Raw genomic sequence first — 23,384 nt, forward strand, 5'->3', positions numbered from 1 at the left:
GAGAGATTCTAACATTCTTCTGATGTGAACCTGAACATGTACCCATTTCCAAGGCAAAAAAGAAAAGAGATAGGCAAAAAAGTCATACACAGAAAAGAAACCTTACAGAATAAGAGCAACATTATGAAACTTCTATAAGTGGATGAACAAAACTGAAATAAATGAAAATCAAAATGAAATGAAATTGAAAAAGAGGGAAACAAATTAAGAATGAAAAATCAAAACCCAAACCAGGTTTATATTTAAGAACTAGATTGAATTTCAGTTCCTTTTAAGAAGAGTTGTAGATAATGGTAGCTTCCCTGCAGGAGAAGGTGGTGGAGGGCCCCATATCCAGACCAGGAGCCGGGACTCACAATCAGTGAGACTCGGTTTTGGAGAGTGTGCAGGGAGAGTGGGCTAAGCCCACTCTCCCCGCACATGAGCAGGGAGGGAGCCCTGGGTGGCCGGATTGGCTGCCCACACAATTTCTGGCTCAGTGATGGAGCCAGTGGGGGCTGGGGAGCTCAGGGGCTGCGTGGCCCCCGGAAGCTCCAGTATGCCCTGCGCGAGTGCGCAGGGCATACTGGGGAGACCCCCAGAGCCGGGAGGTAGCTTTTCACCTCCCCTCCAGGGGGCTACTAATGAGTAAGCACAGCGCGGAGCTGTGCTGTGGCTACTCACAATCTTTAAAATCCCGTTCCGCAAACCTGGTTTTAGGGCAGGGGTAGTTAGGCAAGTTACCTGCCTAGGAGCCACCGGTCTCACAGCTGAACCCGGTGGGTCACACGACGGGGCGAAATCGGGCTAGCCCGATTTTGCCCCACTGTGTGAATAGCCTCCAGGACTCCTAATGGAAGTAAAGGGTAAAAGCTTCCCTAGCAGTCCTAATCCTGATCGTGATATTAATATTAATATATTATTTTTAAAAGCGAACATGCAGGGTAAATGAGATCTCCAAGATAGGGCTGAGAGAGATTCCGGCCTGCAATCGTGGAGAAGCCTCTGCCAGTCCGTGAAGGTAAAGATGACACATCTAATCAGGGCCATGGTTTGCTATTCCACCTGAACAGTCTTGCGTGTTCCCTCAAACCACAGGAAACCACAGTTTCATTACAGTTTCCAGTTCTGCTTCGAGGGCAAGGGTAAACCATTGTTGGCTGGCTCCAGTGTGCCAACAAAGTATCGAGTGGCTGAAAAAAGGAGGGAATTAGAGTGAATGACAGGAGCAGAAGAGGGAGGAGGGAGCCATGGCTTGGTGTTATATACATGAGTTCAGCCTAGTAATGTTTCAGCAGCGACAATTTAACTGCTAGTCTGTCTATAGGAACATAGGAAGCTGCCATAGACTGAGGTGCTTCACATGACATGTGTGAAGCGCCTGAGGGGGTTCTTTGGGGAGAGCCGGCTTAGCCTGCTCTCCCCGCCGACAAGCAGCCTCTGGTAGCTGGGTGGCTGGATCAGCCGCCCACACGACTGCTGGCTCCGTCATGGAGCCAGCAGGGGCCTCAGGGATCGGGGGCTGTGTGGCGCCCGGAAGTCCCAGAATGCCTTGCGTGAGTGAAGCTTCCTGCTTGCAGCCTCCTGGCTGGGGGTCTACTCATGTATCTCTGAGCACCACGGTGACACACAAGCAACGAAATGAGGTTAATGTGTTCCATTAACCTCATTTAAGGGGAGGGTGGTTTAGGCGGGCTAGCCGCCTTGGGAGCACCAGGCTTGCCTGCGAGCCCGGTGGTTCCCACAACCACTGGAAAGCGGGCTAAGCTCCCTTAGCCCACTTTCCAGTGATCATGGGAATAGCTTCACTGAGTCAAGACAATTGGTCTATCTAGCTTGGTATTGTCTTCACAGGCTGGCAGAGGCTTCTCCAAGGTTGCAGGCAGGGATCTCTCTCAGCCCTATCTTGGAGAAGCCAGGGAGGGAACTTGGAACCTTCTGCTCTTCCCAGAGTGGCTCCATCCTGAGGGGAATATCTTACAGTGATCACACTTCCAGTTTCCCATTCATATGCAACCGGGGTGGACCTTGTTTAGCTAAGGGGACAAGTCATGTTTGCTATCACAAGACCAGCTATAGAATTAGGCTGCTCATCTTTGATCCACCCATTAAACCTAACTGATTACATTTGAACCTTTAGTCTCATGAACAATGGGATTAAAGGTAAAGTGTGTTGTTGAGTCGGTGTCGACTCCTGGTCTGTGGTTGTCTTTGGTAGAATACAGGAGGGGTTTACCATTGCTTCCTCTCACTCAGTATGTGATGATGCCTTTCAGCATCTTCCCACATTGCTGCCACAAAATATAGGTGTTTCCCATAATCTGGGAAACATATAGGAATATAAATCCATGTTCCTAATGGGGCAATCTTGAAATTAATCAAACTAGCATATTTGACCATGCTTTGTTCTACTGGTCGTCCCCCCCTCCCCCTGGGATGTGCACGGAACCGGCTGCCCAGTTCAGTTCAAGTCCGGACTGGACTCGAACAAGACCGGGCCAGATCAGTCTGGCACACACACCCCACCCCAGTTCGGTCTAGGGGGGTTCGCAGAATATATATATATATATATATATATATATATATATATATATATATATATAAATTTAAACTAAAAACATTTTTATGTCACTTACCCTCTCTGGGGGAGTTGTTGGAGGTGGTGGGGGTTGGAGGTGGTGGGGGTGGGGTCAATTGCGGAGGTTCCCCTTCCCCTTGCTGGTCTTCCTTGCAGCCCAAACCTGCCATCTGCAGAGGCCAATTGCGCAGGCGCTGCAGCCTCCAAAATGGCCACTGTGCTGGAAGGGCAAGGTCCAAATGGGCCGAAGAGCCGGTTTTGGCTTCAAGGAAGGCCAGCAAGGGGAGGGGGAACCTCTGTGGATGCCCCCACCACCTCCAACAACTCCCCCGGGTGACATTAAAAAAAATTAGTAAAAAAAAAAAAATGGCCGCGAACCCCTGAACAGTCGGGGGGGGGGGTTCAGTCTGGGGTCGTGGTTCGGTTTGACCCCAGACCTTCTAACTGAACCGGCTTGATGTTGAACTGGCTTGATGTTGAGCCGGTTTGGACTCCCTCCCCCACTGGCTTCAGAACTAAAGTCACTGGCCTCCTGCATGTGCTAAGTGCAAGTTATATACTCTACATCTGGTAAATTGCAGCAAAGCCTGAAACCTTGCTGATATATATTTTTAAAGAAGCCTATAATAAAGTCCTAAACAACTTCAATATCCTTACCCAAACATCATTTACATTACTTTTGTGGTGCAGTTCCTGTTCCCACATTATCCCTATTCACACATTATATTGAACACTCATAGAACGAGTGTACCATGTACATTGGTACAGATCTGTACACAGCTACAGTTATTTACATGCTATGTTGACCACAGGTTCAACATAATGTATGTTCAACATAATGGTACACTTCCTATCTGTACCATGTATTTGAGAAGCCTGTACCCAGGTTCACTTTTAAATGAACACAGGTATGCTCATATAACATAATGAGACTGTTCACACAAGCAGCCCTACCCAGTCTTGGGCAGCCCAACACAGGACAGCAATTTTTGCTGATATCCCCTGCCTCCAGAAATGCTCTGTGAGTTCTGAAAATATGTCCCTGAAGGTAGTACAGCCTTCAGGGACATATTTTTGGAAGGCACTGCACGTCTGAAAGCAGAGGAGATCAGCAAAAATAGTTCACTTCACTTGCATGTGTGGAGAAGCCTCCAGCTGTATTAGGAGCAGCCTCCTGCTGTGAGAATGCAGCTCTTGCTGTATTCTTGCTTTGGTGATGGAACACAAATTCCATGTTTTTGGCACTGGCTTCCGATTGTCTTGTAATCTCCTTGTTTCTTGGTTGGCTTGTTATTGTACAAATCAAGTTTATTTGTATGATAACAAGCCAACCAAGAAGCAAGGAGATCACAAGCCAATCGGAAGCCAGTACCAAAACCAATCAGCAAAGGAAAAACATCCCTCCAAAATGGCGCTTGGAACACTCAGAGTACTCAAAATGTTTTGAGCCCGTTCCATCTTAACAACCGCCTTGACCAGGGAATTCAGATGTTCTGACAGAACGTTCTGGGAATTTGCATTCTCTTCTGATCTTGGAACAGAATGCAAATCCTGTTCCATCCCTAGTCCAAACCACTCACACAGGCTTCTCTTGGAAAACTGAAACTGTTTCCCCAGGTTGTTGTTTTTTCTTCACATGGCCTTTCTTATCCTGATGCTTCCTGGCTTGGCCCTTAAAGAGCCAAACCGAGAGACAACCCCCAACAGGAGCTATCAAGTCCTATGGGACAAAATAAAGAGGCTGCAAGAACAGACCAGTTTTATTGTAATTTACTTTCTCTTAAAGAACACAATTGCTCCATTCATTTCTATGGGGAATGAAAAAATTAACCAGCAGTGTGCTCACGCTCAGAGGATGTCTGGTATGTCTGTACCACAGAAGCCAAAACTGGTTTCTATGTAAATGATAAGCTTTCACTATGATCACAGAGAAGCATACAAGGATTCGGATACTTCTATAGGTTGTATAAGTGAAGGCTGCATATGACATTTATGCTACGGAGAATGACATTCCTGGGCAAGCTTCTTCCCAGCTTCCCCAGTCTAGCTATTTGGGCTTTAGGAGTTCCAGGGTAAAGCTAGCATCACTCCTGAGTAACATCAGCAGAGACTGCTACCAGGAGGACCACCAATATTATTACTAGCTGCAATAAAAAAATGCTTCTTAAAATGTTTTTTCCACCTAATTGTCAAAACTGAATAATATTATCAGCTTTTTTATCCTTTGAGTATTTCTCTAATAAGAAAGCAGAGAGATGCACAGCAAATAAAAGCAGAAGATTTGAGGATGCAAAGCAATCATGCAAAATGACTTTCATATCAGTTCGATAAGCAGCTGAAATTTAATAACTACATCTCTCCTATGGTGCAGATGAAAGTTTAATACTTTATGCTTTTGCTTCCTTTTTTTCCTGCATGATGCTCATTCAGAACCATAACTTTCCCTTTTATAGTCTATGAGGGAGGGGGGAGGAGGTTAGGTACAGTGGATTAATCAAGGCTCTGGAGACACAGGCCAAATTCCAGCCGAGTCTAGAGAAAAATGATTTTTTCCCCCTTAGCAAGCCACAGGAAAAGAATACTGGCTATCATAAAGAAAATGAAGGGATATCCTGGATACAAGTCCGATACATCTTTAGGGATGTACAGAACCCCCTTGAGAAATGCCAGGAATCTTATCACATCTTGTTTAGCTTTGCTTGAAATTCTTCATGTTTCGCCCAAGAGGAGCCTCTAAATTTGCTTCCAACTCAATTGTATGGTACATTTCAGTGATAACCTGAGGATCTGCTTGTAAGGTTGCCACCTTTTTTTAAACTGGCCCTGCTCTAGTGCTTTTAGCAGAAGCCTAACTCTTAGGCAGGGGTCCACAAATTTAGGGTCATTAGCCAGCCATTATATGTGCTAGCCACCAACTCCCTCTCATTCCCCAAATCCTTTCTGCCACACATGTGGAGGGCTTAGGAGAGAAGTGGGTCCTTCTGTCATTTGCCCTGAGATATGAAAAGGATAAGAAACAGTGGGAGCCCACTCCTACTGTTCAGAAATGATTCCTGCTGTACTATATATGTCCTGTCTCTTTAAGATTAGGTTGCATTTGGTTGGGTGTGGCTTAGCTTTCTGTTTTTTAAGGGCAAGCTGCCCAGGGTTTGTTGCAGTCTTGTCTGAATAAAGAAGACTTCTGAACCTACACTGGCTGTTGCTTACCTTCTCAGAATTGCACTGGAGATGAGTCCTCTGGGGAGGAGATCTGTGTGGTGCTGAGGTCCTGCTCGCCAGAAGGTCAGGGCATTCGCCACTGGGAAGTGGATTTGCAGATGCCTATTCGTAGGGCTGAAACAGATGGAGCCCTGTTTTCACTATGGCACTGAAAAAGGAAATAATAAACGATATAATTAATAAATACTCTCATATCTGCTGCTAAAGGCAGGCCTAGTGGGTGGCCCTCAAACGGGAAAAGAAATGATCCACCCATTTTCTTTTCTTTTAGTCTGGTGTTGCCAGACAACTGAGGGGAAAAGCCTTTCCCCCCACTCTGTTCCCCTGCCCCTGCAACTTATCTATTTATATTTCTGAAATATTTTCTAGATGTTTCCATTGTCATGGGTGGCCCCAGGAGTCAGCCATGTTGGGCTTTGTCTGGGGGCCCACAGCTCACCCCCAAAGCCCAGGACTCACATGGGGAATGTTGGGAGGATGCATTTGCACTGCAAGTCTCAGGGACAGGTGGACCTTGCTATGCGGTACAGCTATCCGTGGTTCCCTGTACCTGCAGTCTGAAAATAGGCACCTGACTCAGCATACACGGGTAAAGAAAGGGTTAATGTCTGCATATCCTCAGTTCCTAGATGGCTGGAAGTGACCCCCCCGAGGTCATTTCTGAACATTATTTTGTTTAAAGGAGCCATTTTGTGGCTCTTCTGTTTTTTAAAAAAGGTGTTAACACAATTTTTAAATTAAAATCCTTGAAATTGGGCATGGGGGGGGGATGCACATCACTGGATATCATGATACGATGCTTTTTTTGCTCGTATATCTGCCATTGTTCACTGTTTTGTTCCCCTTTTTTGCCCTGCAGGAACCTAAGCCCCCAATCCCCATAGACTCAATTCCTCATTATCCACAGTTTTGTTATCCATGGAAAACAGCAGGAACGGAGCCCCCGCAGATAATGGTGCACTTGCACGGCTACTTTGTCTCACCCACCTTCCCATCTGCAAATGGGAATTGTCCCAGAGAGGTTCCTGCATGCAGACGCAGAATGGATGAGAGAAAGTCAAAGAGTGCAGGAGACTTATGGAATTGTTGCCTCCTTCCACCCTACCCTCAGGCAATGGAACTTTCTCCCAGAACCCCTTGCAATGACACTGGCAGCCTTGGGGGTGGGGAAGTTCCTTCATTGAGGCAGATGAGACAGGAGGAGGACTTGCCTTTGAGAAATTCAGTGTCTCTTCCACTTCCGAGGGTGAGGGAGAGGAAGGGTTGTTGCCACCACCACTTCATCCTGCTGCTCCCCATTTCCCAAGGTGGGGGCGGGGGTTGGGAGGAGCCGCCAACCTGCCAGCAGCCACCTACCCACTCCCTCTCTCCTCATTCAGGTACACTTGTGGGGAGGATGCAGCAGTAGGGGTTGGAACAGGGGAGCAGGAGTAGAACTATTAGGAAGAAGGGTGAATGCAAGAGGGGCGATGGGCCCAGTTTGGGGCATTGCCCCATGGTCCCTCCAACTGGGTGCTGCCACTGCATGCATTCTGGGCAGGGAAGCTTGATGGTTGAAACGGCAATGTATGGGCAGCCAGGTGCATTGCGAAATTTAACATGGCTACCCAATGCAGACTGGTGAAGGCTGGAAGTGTGGGCAGGCAGGCAGCAGTACAAGGAGGTACTGTAGGGGTGAGGAGCTGCCTCTCAAATGGCACTGGCCAACTTGCTCTCTGCTCATGGAACAGCAATGAGGAGAAGGCTGCTCCGTGCTGGGGGAGTGGGCAGAAGCTGCCGGGCAACAGCAGCGGCAGTAAAAGCCGATCTCAGCAGAAAATATAGGAAGGCCTCCATCAGGTACAGATGAACACCGTTATCCGGGGGCTTCTGTTCCACAGAGGAACCAGAGATATCGGAACCATGGATATGTGGGGCATTACAGCAAAGGGAATGGTGGGGGGTAGGTTCATAAAGGCTGGGGGAAAGGGCAAAAATGGGGGGAAATCATGAAAGAAAGTCTCTGCCATACTCTGTGGGTCTCTAGCCTTCCAGGAATGCCCCTGCCCCCAGACCCAAATTGGTCACTTGTCTGTGAAAAATCACAGGAAAAAATGGCTTTTAAAGAATTCCACATATGCCGGGGCTGGGTGCCTATTTTGAGACCGTGGATATGCAGAACCACGAATGGCAGTGCCACAAGTAGCACGATCCACCTATACATCCCTCTCCGACACCCTCAGTTCTCACTGTCACCCACCAAACCGCCATCATCCTGCCCACAAGAGGCTGCTTGTGCTATTACCACTGCCGGTCGAAAGTGAGCCTTTCAAAAGCCATAGAAGGGGATGGGGCTGTAGCTCAGTGGTGGAGCATCGGCTTGCATGCAAAAGGCCCCAGGTCCAATGCCTGACATCTCCAGGTAGGGCTGGGAAAGACTCCTGCCTGAAACCTTGGAGAAGCTGCTGCCAGTCAGTGTAGACCATACTGAGCTAGATGGACCAATGGTCTGACTCAATATAAGACAACTTCCTATGTTCCACTCCAGCACCCACCTATCTGCCACTATGGCAAGGAGGAGAGATCATCATGGGGAAAGAGAGTTGGTGTCTCTCAATCTGGGTCTAACCAGTCTTGTCGGGGTTGAGGAGTTCCATCCTCGTTTTACAGAACTCCCCCTATCACGCCCATCTTTCCCCACCCCCTGCCAAATTGTGAGCAGTTGCTTCTCAAGCTTTCCGTCTGCACCTTTCCCTGAGTCTCGTTGTCTGTATTTTTGGTCATGTGAATTGACTGAGAATTGAGAGTGTCGGTTCCCCACATGCTTAATTCCTGGAATGCTTAACTCGTTGAAAGAAGAGTGTTGCCAGCATACTTTCCTTGACTATATATATGCAATCTGTAGTTTGTGGCTTGGCTTACTTTCTTGAGATATCTGCTCTGCGTGCTGATCATTTCTTGCTTTTGGGCTGTGGCAGCGTCGTAGTCAGTCCATCTTTGGTGGCCTGATATTTGTGGATGGTATCACTTGGCAGCAGGGGACTTGTAAGCCCACACAGCCCTTTATATGGAGATAACACTTTCTTTGTGGGCTCTACCCCCCTAGTGTGCCCAGGCGCTGCCTCGAGTCCTGCCCCTGGGCCTTGCCCAGGTTTATGAATTTTGTATTTCAACAGCTGGCAATCCTAGATGGGCTGCTTTGATTTGCCTAACAGGAGGACTGGCACAGTTGCTAATCTTTCTGAATCTCATTTTCGTCCCTAAAATTTCACCTGAGCAGGGACCTTCAAAATGTTCATATTTCCAGAGTAAAAGTTGATGATAACTCTTATTGACCTGTGACTTCAGTTCAGCCTTGCTAACCAAGCCAAGAGAACTGCTTGCCTTAAGCTGAGTCAAAGATAGAAGAGAGCCTCTGTATTTTGGAGGTGACTGATTTGTTCCAAAGAGCGGAAGCATCTCTTGATGGTCTCTTCTTTAACAGTGCCCCCTACTGAAATGAACTGGGTATCTTTTATCCCACTAAGGTTATGATGTTACATAAGGATTTTTTTTTTTTAATTTAACAGAAACAAGATTCGGATTCAAGATGTAGGCAAGACTTTACATTTAGACATAAAGAAAGAAGTGCATTGATGGAACAGCTTCAATAATTTTCCCCGATATGTTGCAGACAAAATTCGTAAGAAAGAAAACACTTTTTTGATCTAAATGTATCATTTTAATAGAAAACAATTGTAGATGTTACCGTGAAATAATAAATCAGTTAAATCAGGGAGACCTCATACATCATATCATGCAAAATTTAAGTCCAATTGCTACCCAGGTAATGATTATAGATTCTTCGGCTATGTCTTGGCTTTGTAAATCTTTCATGCTTCTAGGAAGTTTGTGATCATTTTATTTACTTTACTGAATACTGTTTGATTTGAAAATACTGTTTCAAACCTTTTGGCCAGAAAATAATAATAATAATAATACCTCCGACTTCAGGAGCTGAACCCAGCAGAAACTGGTGTTACTCTTCATAAAATAACTGAGTTTACGCAAAAAAGTGATTTCTGCAAGAGTCCTCTCCCCCATGTGCCCCCCCCCCGAGTATGTACATTTTATTTAAAATTACTGACTCAGAAGGCAAGGTAGGGGGAAAAATCACCTCCAACAACTTCCTGTAATTGCAAATTATTGTGAGGGAAACAGAAGGAAAAGATTTTGAAATTATGAGCCATTATGCTCTAGAAAGAGAGAGAGAGAGAGGAGGAGAGGAGGAGGAGAGGGAGAGACTGAGAAAGAGAGAGAGAGAGAGAGGGAAAGGAAGGCAGTGGGGGAAAAAGACATCTCGGCTTCATGAAACACAGCTGACAAGCTCGACTAAATTACCCCCGGACCATTACAAAAATCACTTAATTGCCATCCATTTTGTTAGGTCAATTGACTCTAATTGAAAAAATAACAAAAAGCTTATTATGCTGCAAATGCGGCCGTGGAAAATGAGTCTTCTGTTACGAGGAAACAATAATTCTAAATTTCAGCTGCTGCTAACACTACAAAGTTCAATGTTTTCTTCTGATAGAATCTACTGTGTGGCAGAAAGCAGAATATGTTTCTGCCTGATTGATATTTCTTTTAATTCCACGTTCCCATGTCATGCCGCTATACATATACTATTTTGTTTTCTCACGTAGTTTATCACATTTCCTTCCCTTTGTGTGCCAAGATCCATGCTAGCTTATTTCCTGGGGATTGTTTGTGTACTATTAGGCTAGCGAGCTGCAGTTTTGCCTCCTACTGACCTCTTAACAACTTTGCTTCCAGTATTTTGGAAACTGCATTCCACCACTGATTCCCTCACACCTACCCTTGAAACAACAGAACTGTTGACACCTTGAAAGAATGCTTCCTTTATCCCTTCACTTCAGATGTGTATTCTTTAATTTGCAGAAAGCTGAGCCCCACACAATATCTGAGATATAATAAAGCATCTTCAATGGAAGAGGGGGAAATATTGCGGCCAGCTCTTGAATAGCATATAGTACTATAATTAAAGCTCCAGCCCATGGATGTAGGTGAAGGATTATTTCATATGGGTACCTTTTCTTTTCCAGGATGGTTAACAGGAGTTTGTGCCATTTCACCAAGATAAACCATCTGGAGCGCTCTTATTGTCCGAGTTACAGAACTGAATGGTGGAGATTTATAATGGGGCCAAGTTGAGAATTACTTAGAGAAGTAATTATTTCCTGTCCATAGAACCAGCAAGGGGCGGCTGTAGCCTTTTGTTGCATGGCCTCACTATGGAGAGGTAGGGAAATTGCGTGAAGTTCTAAGTAGCCCCAGTGTGCGATTAGATAGTTGCATACAGCCCTATTTGCACACAACATTTGCCTTTTGCATTGTCCTCTGAACATTCATCAGTTTCATCCTTCCAGAAACAGCCGCCTTACTGGGACAGAGGGCTGAGAAGTTCTGTCACACATACCTCATGAGCCTTTGTTCAGCCAGTGCACCCCACTCCCCAGTGTTGAAGGCAGAAGGAAGATTTAACAAAACTGAAATTGGGACTTGCCGTTCCCACCCCTAGCACTGCTGTATGCAGTACACACAGCACTGATTTAAGTACCAATGATTTGGTGCACAAGCATGCTGTCTTTGCACAGGGTGTTGCCATTACATGCTCATCATATGGTACTTATCATTTTCAATATAATCCTTATATCGCTTACCCCCCAAAGGGATGCATTAATTATATACTGGATTTTGGTGTTCTTTCTTTTGGGAGGTCCACTGACGTGTATAATCAATGGAATATTCTTTTGGTATTTACCAGGAGCTTATCAAAGTCCCGGACACTCTGCTGAATTTAAGAGCAATTACATTGTTTGAAATGTATTGTTTTGATTTTTACAGGTGTTTGGAAGGAAAGGGGTAGGGGTGGAAGTACCATAAAGGAAATCTTGGGTTTTTATTTAAGACATCTATGAAAACCCAAAGATAGTTTGTGTACCATTAGGCCCTTCAGATAGATGTGAAAAGGGAATGCAAAACACATATAATAAAATCGACACGAAAAACATCTAAAAGATAAAGGCTTTCTTTTTTAGTCATCTTAAAATCCTGCAAGATTAATGGATCGAGGGGCTTTGCAAAGCAGTAAGACTATGAAATTGTGTTTAGAAGAAATGTCTGTAGTTTCCCCTCAGAAATAAGTAACAAATATTGAGTTGGGAGATGGGCGAGAATTAAACAAAACAGACTTCCGATCCCCCCCCCCACACACACACACTTTTTGTCAAATATGTTTTTTAAAAGATAATTAACTTCTGCAACGGCCCCCAAAAGACAGAATATTTAGTTGATAGCATCTTGAAAGGAACTGCAAACTGCAACACTATCAGGGAAAAGTAAAAAGAGGCTTCACATACTAGATAGAACCCATTTCTTTCAAATGAGGAAAGCCCTACAGAGAGGAATAAAAGTGAGGAATGGTGAATTCTGTAACACTTGCCAGACCAATGAGCTTCATCAATTAATCACAGCAAAATAATCACCACCTACATTAAAGAATAATACATGAAAAGGACAGGGCATAGCTTTAACTTATTCAGAAAGGGCTGGCTCCCTAATCCCTCTGAGTCTTGACATGTTAACTGGGTAGCGACTAATTAGATGTCAAAAATTCATAAGCACTCTTTAATATTGCATATATCTGCAGCAGACATTTCAATATGAGAGCTGTATACACAGAGAAGTCACTATAGCATTAAAACGCAGCAGGGTGGGAGGAATGAAAGGAAAACAATAAAAACAATGGCCCTTAAAAACCCCAGAGAATGCCTCCTTTGGAAGTGTGTGCTTTCTTATTCAGAGAAGGTATCACCTTAATAAGAATTATAGGCAAAAAGAAAAAAAAAAGATTTCCCCGTTCCATGCTGTGTGGACGAAAAGAGGCAGAAAAGACTGACTTATCAAAAGAACTGCCAGGTAAATAGGAATTTACTATGCATGCACAATGAATATTACACAGTGCCTTGACACAGGGCGATAATGAAAGACGTGCTATTGTGGTATCCATCGGGGGAATTTCCCCCCCCTTCATTCTTCCTTCCCTTGTCTCTCTTGAGCAAAGAAGCAGTGATGTTCCTTGGCAGCTGCCTCCTGTTTCAAGCCATTTCATATAATACAGGAAGAACCTGAAGTTTGGTGTATTAAGTAACTGAGTTAGTTTTCTCTTCTCGGTTTGGCAATCTATGCATTGCTTGTGCATAAGCATATATTTCAAATACAGTATACTATATTTTGCATGTGGGGGGTGGGAGCCCTTCTTAAAAAATCTGTCTGGGAAAAAATTACAGGAGTGTGATTTATGTGAGAAGGTTGCCAGCTTTTTTTTAAAAAAAAGATGCATTATATCATGCACTGTTTTATGACTCAAATCCTTTAATTGTTGCTCTCAGGAATGAAATTGGGCTCTCCAATTTGCAATACAGAATTATCATTTTCTTTTTTTACTCACAGCATTCGTTGCATCGGGGAGGGTGCAAGTGTTTTGTGTGTGTGTGTGTGTGTGTGTGTGTGTATATATATATATATATATATATATATATATATATATATATATATTCACACACACACACACCTTTTTTCCCCTCTCTTTTTTTGCAAAAGGGGGGAAGAAGTTAGATTTATTTTACACTTGCAGTTGCGCTAATGAGTTTCCCATTTGGCAGGCACTGCAACTGAATGAAACACATGGGGAAAATAGTTTGGATCCTCACAGCCGGATCCTAACCACCTTTTCTTATGACTATGATCTATTAACCTCCATGGGACTTCCTTTCAGGTAAACTGCTTTAGAATCTTTGTCTTAACTATGATGTTTAAATGTGCTGTTACTGCAAATTAAACATGTCACTTTTAAAATATTGCATCCTAAGACAATATATTGAAATCGACCTCCCATCTGAAAAGGCTGTTTATTACATCTGAGTGGAGTAGCAGCTTATTGAGACAATGAGGCTCTAATTGTATAGCCGTGGTGTATGTGTAATAATGAGGTGCGCACATATCAGCTGATTAGTGCCTTCATATTCAGACATTCCTCCATGTGATGTCAAATCACTAAATGATGTATCACAGGAATGACAATGAGATGTGATTTAATGATCCCCGACTGCATTAAAACCAATGGTCAATCTTCATCTGGTTATACGAGGCCATTGATTTGAAATTCACCACATTAACTCTCCCCAAAATACCTTTTTATGATCAATATTGAAATCAGAAAGTACCAAATGCATTTGTTCATACTGAGCTTATTCACATATTGTCCTTCTGGTAAGAAATATGTTTGGGAGGATTTCTGTTTGTCTAACTCACCTGTGCTTACCATCCTCCAGTGAAGCTCCTTGAGAACCAGCCTGTGAAAAGGTACACACAGACTATATTAAGAGTTTCCAATCATTTCCCATCATTTTTCCCCACTGTGAAGGCTTTTAAACTGCATCTCTTTATGACTGTTTAATAGTAATGCAAATATTAATGTGATACCACTAAAGTCTCCCCACAAAGGGGCTTGCTTTGCCAATTAGAAAGCATTCATAGAGACTGTACATACATTCTGCAATCTGCCTTTGCTATTTTGCAATGGTAGGATCTGAATAATTTTGAGCTGAGTTTAATTGGTTCTTGCCAAATTTTCAGAACAGCATGCTTTTTATACCCTCATCTTTTGACCCCTTCGACTTATTTTCTTGCTTTGGAAATATATCCTTTTGTGGGAGGGGAGTGACATCAGATTCCAAATTTGCAAATGCAGGTTTTCATAAGATTAGCTGTTTTGCATGTTAAATAAAACTTGTTTTTCCTGTTTAAAAAAAAAAATCCCCCCAAGATTCATAAATATTGCAAAGTCTTTTAAAAGAGGCTCTTTAAAATTGGCCCTTGCTAGTTCTGTAGTTTTTGGTTGTGTGTGTGTGTGTGTGTGTGTGTGTGTGTGTGTGTGTGTGAAATCAGAAGCATACTTCTTATCCATATTCCAGTCTGTTTCATGAATTATTCTTAAACCCCAATATTTATAAAATGAAAGATTTGCTGTAAAACAGTGATGGCAAAGAAGTTCATTTTAAGGACAAATGCACTTTGGGGCCTAGACTGCATTTCTCCTAATTCAGTGAGCATTTGTGTGTGTGTGTGTGTGTGTGTGTGTGTGTGTGTGTGTGTGTGTGTGTGTGTGTGATATTAAAATGTAAATTAAAAGCAGGGGCTGGTTCTAGTGTTAAGAACTAATTTACATTATTTTCCCCCATTTAAATCACAGTGTCCTTTCTTCTGCTATTGGTCAGGACCCATCTTCCAGTGAGCCCCAGTGTAGTGGTGGATTAGAAGAAGGTGACACTCCACTCTTCCTGCCACCTGCTCATCAAGCCTTGTGCTACCAAACTGGCAGTAGTGGCATGGGTGTCAGTGTAGCCACTGCTGACACTACCACCACCTCAGACTCTCGTCTCTGACCTCTCCTCCTAGCAAACTGCTTCTAGCTTTTCCACCTTCCCTGCAGGGGGCGCCGAGTGGAGCAACAGAAAGCATGTACTCAAACTTCCTGTCACTCAGGTCTGTTTTTTCAAAAGGTAGGAAAAACAAATAAATGGCTCTCTAGGCCGAGAGGATAGATCAGAGTGTCAGTGACTTTCATGCTTCCATCAGGAAAGGTATGCAGGGAGAAGGGAAAGGTCTGTGGTTGCTCCCTGGCATGCTTCACCCAGTGGGAAAGGAGGAATGTTGGGATATAGGTGAGGTGAGGAAGAAAAAGGAGGGTACATACAGTGGGGTTTGGGTGGGGGAAAGAAAGAGGATGAGCTACTTGGATTGGGTTCAGTGTTCCCTGTAATGGGGATCCCCAGATGTTGTTGTCCGAAACTCCCATAATCACCAGCTCTACCGCCCTTTGGCTAGGGATTATGGGAGTTGCAATCAACAACATTTCGGAATCCTTCTTACAGGGAACCCTGTTTGGTCTGAGAAGGATGGGGGAGGAAACATTGCTCCCTGAAGTGCTTCATGCTCCAAAGGAAAGGAGGACCATCAGGGCTTCGGCGATGGAGGAGGAAAGAGGAAGAACACTGAGTTGTGCGGGACAAAAAGTTGTACCCCACTATGCTCCACATGCTGGGGGAGAGGAGACACATCAGGCTTGGATTGGGGAGGGTTCTGCCTCAGGCAGATGCCTCACCTACAGGTACATCTGAAATGGGAAGACTAAATGTTCACAAACATAAAGACAGCAAACAAACACACACACACACATACACACACACACACACACACACACACACACACACACACACACACACCTTGTCTTCCCAATAAACATTCCAGGGACAAAAGTTGGGATAAACTGGTATTTTCTCAGGACCATCCCAGATATTTTGCAACATATATCCCAAATACTTTCCCACCTATGGCTTAGTTCTTTATTAAATAATAATGAAATAATAATTAATGAAGTAATTTTTTAAAAACAGGGATAAAGAATAACACCAAGCAAACCCTTTACATGTGGGGTAAAGGTTGAGGTTTGTCAGAGATTGTGCTCCCAAGCAGTTTTCAAGCTGGCACACCCCTCTCTTTAGCAATAAATCTCTAGCAGAGGTTTCCCCTGGTGGCTCTTTTTCTTTTTTTGGTCCATCATACTTATCCCATCATATCCCAGTGTGCTTTGCAGTGAATGTTGGTTCTTTCATTCATTCTTTCACATTACCTAGAGGCTCATGCTGGGCAACTTGCATTATGAAATCATACTCCCTTTAAGCTTGCTTAACTTTATTTGGATATCACATATATTGTGTTGTACCAATGTGGAACTAAATGGAAGCTGGCTTATATGTTATGCCTATGATGTGGACACTGCTTGGAATGGGGTCTATGTGGTTCCTTTCCCACACAGCCCTCAAACATATAGCAGCTTTCTCCATGTGATTTACTTCTGATATATCTCATAAAGCCTGTGCATGCCTATGTTGGATGACCAGTTGTTCTTACCAGTTGCCAGTTGCCGGGGAGTAACAGCAGGAGAGAGGGCATGCCCTCAACTCCTGCCTATAGGCTCCCAGTGGCATCTGGTGGGCCACTGTGTGAAACAGGATGCTGGACTAGATAGGTCTTGGGCCTGACCCAGCAGGGCTGTTCTTATGACTTCCTAGCAAAAACTAGAGCCAAAGTAGAAAATCTCCATGTGATGTATCAGAACCAGGGTCGTAATGATTAGTCTATTAATCTATTTAAAACTTTAAGGGTGTCCATGATAAATCATGAGCTGCCTTATACAGTCAAACCACTGGTCCATCTAGCTCAGAACTGTTGACACTGCCTGGAAGCAGCTCTCCAAGATGTCAAACAAAGGTATTTCCATCCATACCTGGAGTGGCCACAGATTGAAACTGAGACCTTCTGCATGCAAAGTGTGCTTTTCCACTGAGCTACAGCCCCATCCTCTTAAGCATGCAAAAGTGCAACGGGAGAATAGGGATGTGCACAGAACCGGTTTGGAGGTCCTTTATGGGCCTCCAAACCGGTTTGAAGAACCAGCGGTTCCTTCAGTTCGAAGGCAGTGGGGGTGCCACTTTAAGAGCAGGGGAGGGTTCACTTACTTCTCCCGCCATTTCCCCGCTGCTGGCATCCTTCAGTAAGCCAACTGATCGGGGTGGCAGCCTACCTCCTTGCTGCCCCATTGCCCCTGTTGGCCAGATATGGCCAGACGTCCCCAGTGCGCTAGTGCGCACAGGGATGTCTGGGACTTCCGCCATATCCGGCCAAAGGGGGTATTGGGGTGGCAGCCCTGATCAGCTGGCTTACTGAAGGACGCCAGTGGGGGGAAAGTGGTGGGAGGGGTAAATGCACCCTCCCTCACTCTTAAAGCGGCACCCCCACAGCCTTCGAACCGCCCTGCCACGGTTCTGTGCACATCCCTAGAAGAGAACAGTCTAACAGAACTTCCCAACTAACTGCACCGGGGAAGTAAGGAAGCGAGAATTTTTGACATCTCTTTTCCACAAGGAAAATATGTCCCTGAGGGCTGGCAAACCCTCAGGGAAATATTTTTGGGTGGCACAGAAGGCTTCATGGGGAATGGGAGGGCATCAAAAATTGCTGCTCCTTTGCTGCACCAGTGCAGTTACTTGGAAAGTTCTGGTAAGCTGCTTTTTCACTGCACCGGTGTATCTGTACTCTGTAGGTCACCCTTTGTCAGCTGACTTTTATGATGTTTTAAAATATTTTTAATATAATAACATAACACATCTGGATGTTAACAACCTAAGGATGGCAGATGTCACCTTTGAAGAGACATCTTGTGAGGAGCTCCAAAAGGATCTCTCCAAAATGGGTGAGTGGGCGACAAAGTGGCAAATGTGGTTCAGTGTTGGCAAGTGTAAGGTGATGCATATTGGTACAAAAAAAACCCATCTTCAAGTATACGCTGATGGGATCTGAGCTGTCAGTAAGTGACCAGGAGAGGGATCTTGGGGTCATGGTGGACACATTGAAAGTGCTGACTCAATGTGCGGCAGCTATGAAAAAGGCCAATTCCATGCTAGGTATCATTAGGAAGGGGATTGAAAATAAAATGGCTAATATTATAATGCCCTTATAGAAAATGATGGTGCGGCCACACTTGGAGTACTGCATACAATTCTGGTCACCACATCTAAAAAAGGACATTGTAGAACTGGAAGAGGTGCAGAAGAGGGCAACCAAGATGATCAGGGGCCAAGAGCACCTTTCGTATGAGGCAAGGCTACAACACCTGGGGCTTTTTAGTTTAGAAAAAAGACGACTGTAGGGAGACATGATAGAGGTCTATAAAATCATGCATGGGGTGAAGAGAGTGGATAGAGAGAAATTCTTCTCTCTCACACACAACACTAGAACCAGGGGTCATCCCATGAAATTGATTGCCAGGAAATCTAGGACCAACAAACAGAAGTACTTTATCACACAATGCACAATCCACTTGTGGAACTCTCTGCCACAGGATGTGGTGACAGCCAACAACCTGGATGGCTTTAAGAAGGGTTTGGATAACTTCATGGAGGAGAGGTCTATCAACGGCTGCTAGTTGGAGGGCTATAGACCACCTCCTGCCTCAAAGGCAGGATGCCTCTGAGTACCAGTTGCAGGGGAGTAACAGCAGGAGAGAGGGCATGCCCTCAACTCCTGCCTGTGGCTTCCAGAGGCATCTGGTGGGCCACTGTGCGAAACAGGATGCTGGACTAGATGGGCCTTGGGCCTGATCCAGCAGGGCTGTTCTTATGTTATGTTCTCTTACACATGAGAGGGAATGCCTGCCCTCTTCTAAGGTGGGGCCTGAATGTGACACATTTGGGCCAAAATCTAAAAACTATGGAAGCAGGCATTTTCTTCAGAAGAATTAGTTGTTCATATGCAAATATATGCAGATTCAAAAGATTAATTAATTGATTAATCAGTTAAAATATATACCATTTATGAGCTATGATGTCTTTGATTGACAACCCTAATTAGAACTACATGGAGAATATTCAGTGTCAGAATGGCTTTTCAGAGGTTGGGATATGGTTTACTGAATTACACTGAAAACTTTGGGGAGGCTATGGGAGCATTGACAGGCAGATGATTCCCACCCACCCCCAATAAATAGGGTATTATTATTCTGTTTTGAAATAATGAAGTACAAAATAACATAAAACCATAAGATTTAATAAAGTCAATTTAAATTACAGTACATTAACCCAATTTGTAAGTAATGTGACTCTGTGTCTGTGTATGTGTGTGTAGGGTCCCAAGAAGCTGTTCCAGTGGTTACAGTGTGAGGCATCTTGCCACCCTGTTAGCGCCTCAAATATCTGCCACCTGAGCTGCCTGCCTCATCTCACCTTATGAAAAGGCTGCTCCTGTTTCAGGGCATGAACCTCTCTCCACCTCTGATACACACAGCCATATATAACTGGATCCCAGTTAGATACACACAGCCATATCTAACTGGATAGAGTGCATGGATAGAATGCATGTGAGGAGGCCTCCCACTCTCTGTGTCATGGTCATGTTTATGGCTGAGCAAGACAATAAGCTCGTCCTCCAACAAGGTACGTACAAGCCAGAGCTTTGATCTACAGTGGTTCCATGGAGCAAGTGCGGGGGCCACACAGTCACAGTTCTGCTGCAGCTGATATTGGAATGGGGAACAGCTCTTATTGCAGGAGGTTTCAGAGAGGGGGAGGTGGGTAAACCAACACAACCAGCAGAGCTTGAAGAAGTCACTGGATTTATTGAACTGATGGCCAGTTGCACTGCAGCTAGCTTACTCATCACCCCTCCCATTGCCCAGCGTCCTCCTGGATGTAACTTGCCCCTACCTTTAGGCACTGATCATTGATGGGAACCCAAGAGCAGCTTCAGGCTCTGTGCTCCAAGCAAGGAGGAAGGGGTGGGTGGATCGACAGATTTAATATCTACTGATAGAGTTCCAAGGGTAGCCATAGCTAAATTCTTGTCTGCTGCTGTAAGAATGCGGAAGCAACCTGTAAGTTGATATAGATGGTAGGGCTGTGTTTTGGGTGGTGGTTGTGGTTACTTTGGATCATTTGATCTTTTGTACACATTAATTCTATGGCTGGTATTCTACTGCCATTTCTTGTGTTGCAGACATGATTGTTTGCTTTATTTCTTGCTATTCTGTTCTATTGACTGCAATAAATTGACTGACTGACTGACTGGCTTTATATATTTATTTTGCACATTTGTATATCGCCAAACCTTGCGTCTCATGATGGTTTACATACAAATTAAAACAACAAAAACACATTAAAACCATAAAGTAATTAAACCAGTTAAAATAACAATAAACAACAGTTAAAACCAACTTACAGCTAGCTGACGGCTTGATTAAGCAAATGTGTCTTAAGAGCTCTTCTAAAGATTGCAAGGCTCTTACCCCAGCAGGGAACAGGTTCCAAAGCCTCAGGGTGACTGTAGAGAAGGCCCGACCCTGAGTCGCCACCAGATGAGCCAGTGACAACTGTAGGCGGACCTCCCCAGAAGATCTGAGGATGATCTCATGAAGAAAAGAAATTCTCTTAAATATCCTGGGCCCAAGTCATTTATCATATCCTGTAAAACACAGACAAGGACAGATATTAAAAGACATTGGATGAACAAAAAACAAAATTTGCAACCGGTAGAGTTTTCAGCGCTGGGGTGGTGGAAAATTGTTGAGAAAAACCAAGAGGAACAAATGAAATGGGCAGAATGCACCACGAAAAGGACAAATAACAGATGGACAAGCATAATTCAAAAGCAAAAGCAAATGCCAAATATTAGAAGGAACAACAAAGTTGGCTAACATATTGGCACAGAAGCAAAATAGATGCAGAAGACCAGCACAATTATATAAAGTTCTTCCAGAGGGGAGAGAAGATAGGCATTTGGGTGCTGTGCTAAGAAAGCAGGAAAGTTAGCGGGTAGTTATTATTTTAGATGAAATAAATAACATGGGGTTTTTTTGGGGGGGGGGTTAAAAGGAAACCCCAGCCTGCCCCTTTCTGTGTATCAGCTTTAGCTGCAGTGTTGGTACAAGTGACTACTTGCACGGTTGCATCAAAGGTATGGTCATGTTCCTGGTGTATAGGGAAAGGCATGTATGGTTCTAGCCCACTTGCCAGAAGACTCCTAAACCTTCCCTTAGTGGTTTAGATGAGCCAGAAATGGGAAAGACTAAATAAGGCCTGGGTGCCAAGAACCCCAAAGTTGACTGCTGCACCAGTGTGATAGGGTTGGGTCAGAGCCTGCCTCTGCCTCTAGAACCTTGATCCTAGATCTTATGAGCACAACTAACCTGGAGATCATGACACACTGTCTAAGCCAGAATTCCCCCATCATGACTCACTGGTGATTTTTCTAAGGGTCAAATTACACATTAGGCTTGTTCCCAAGATGATTATTAGAGTAGGACAAATGTCATACTGAGTTTGGGAGCTCTGCTGGCTCCCATTTTGAGATCATGTGCTCTTAGAAAGCAAGGCCAAAGTGGAAGGAAGTGACCATCTGGAAGAGAGGAGCTGGGTTGGAATGCACCTTCCTGGCCAGCTCTCATACCGAGCATTTTACTGAGATAAGAGGAAAGGCCCTCTGACCCAGCCCCCCTCTCCTAGATGATCACTTCTTCCCCTTTTGACCTTGCTTTTTAGGAGCTCACGATCACAAAATGGGAACCAGCAGCGCTCCCGAATTAGGGCATTCGTCCTATCCTAATAATCATCCTGTGAACAAGTCTACTGTTTTTGCAAGTAGGTGCTGCTTGCTTGTTCAGTGTTAAACAGCAACTGGATCAGGCCTCCCTGCAGATTGGGACCAAAACGGGCATGAGGCTTTAGCCCTCCCTCACCACATCCCCAAACTAGATCCCTCCCCCAGTGCCTGCCAAGGATGGGGGGGTTCTCATTGAGAGCTTTCCCCCCTTTGGAAAATAGCAGCCACAGGAGACCAATCAAGATTTGATCCATGGTAGGGAGTAGATCTAAAACCTCCCTTCCCCTGCCATGGTACCATTCTCAGCTGCTCCTCGCCCCCGCTCTTCACTGATATTTGTCAAGAAAAACATATTCCATTGGTGACTGTGTGTCATCCAGCTGCCCAGAAATTTGTGGTGAGAAAGCAAGCACAGGTTGCTGCCTTTCTCTTCTGGACTATCAACAAGTAATCATTAATAGCCCAGAACTATTCCCTGATCCAGTTGCTATTTAACACTGAACTATTCTGGGCTATTAAGAAGCAATTTCCTTAACAAAGGGAGGGGTGTGTGTGTAGTGGAACTTAAAAGAAATTTGCAGCAGATCAGTGGAAGAGGGAAGTACGGAATATTTAATGTTTGCAGCAGAACATCTCTGGCCCAATTGAGGAACAGACAGAAGACCTCTTCGGGAAAGGGGGGGCTCTGTCCTCATGTGAAAATGAGTACCCAAAATCTTTTATTAGTTCATTCTTTCTCTGAACTAAGGTCTCATCTTCAAGAAGACAAGAAAGCTTAGAGACCTTCTGAACCCCCAAGGTAACCTTCCATGAACCCCCTTCCTTTTCCCACAGCAATGTGGTGTCAATATATCTCTGAGTCTCTAAAGATAATGCTGCAATTATACACATCAGCATTTATGGTTACCAGCAATGGAGGCTCCTCATTTGGAGCAGAGGGGGTATTGGCCCCCTCCTTGGGGCTAGCACCCCCCCCCCTTCTCTCACCAAACATATCATATCTTCCTCTCTGCCATTCTCTCTGTATCTCTAGTTTGAGTGCTGCTCTTGAATTTCTGCTGCTGGCCAATAGATGGCACTGGCTCTTGCTATTTCCCCCCTAAATCCTTTGTAAAGCCATTTCCTCACTCTTAGGGTGTTCTGTTGGATCCATTGCCCCCAAATGAAGTAATTACCATGCTACCCAAATTGCATATTTAGTGCCCCAGTCCAATCAGGGTGTGCCTTTGTTTTCTTCCCCCCACTACCTAAGGGTGGGCAGGTGCTAGCCCTGCCCCCAGCCAATCAAAGTTAGAATAGCTTACAGGCACCTATTCTGACCAATGGCCATCAAACAAAGTCAGCACAGTAA

General features: G+C 44.5%; 1 long non-coding RNA gene across 1 annotated transcript in view; it reads left to right on the forward strand.

The window, feature by feature from the left end:
* The window catches only part of LOC128342535 (uncharacterized), a 30,268-nt gene extending 14,846 nt beyond the window's left edge, over positions 1-15,422 (forward strand). The window contains exons 3-6 of the long non-coding RNA XR_008315055.1: positions 9,325-9,437; positions 13,483-13,595; positions 14,152-14,182; positions 15,072-15,422. This is a non-coding gene — a long non-coding RNA (uncharacterized LOC128342535). The remainder of the gene's footprint in view (positions 1-9,324; positions 9,438-13,482; positions 13,596-14,151; positions 14,183-15,071) is intronic.
* Positions 15,423-23,384: the final 7,962 nt, after the last annotated feature.

This window comes from Hemicordylus capensis, chromosome 1 (genome assembly GCF_027244095.1).
Source record: "Hemicordylus capensis ecotype Gifberg chromosome 1, rHemCap1.1.pri, whole genome shotgun sequence".
NCBI classification, from domain to species: domain Eukaryota; kingdom Metazoa; phylum Chordata; class Lepidosauria; order Squamata; family Cordylidae; genus Hemicordylus; species Hemicordylus capensis.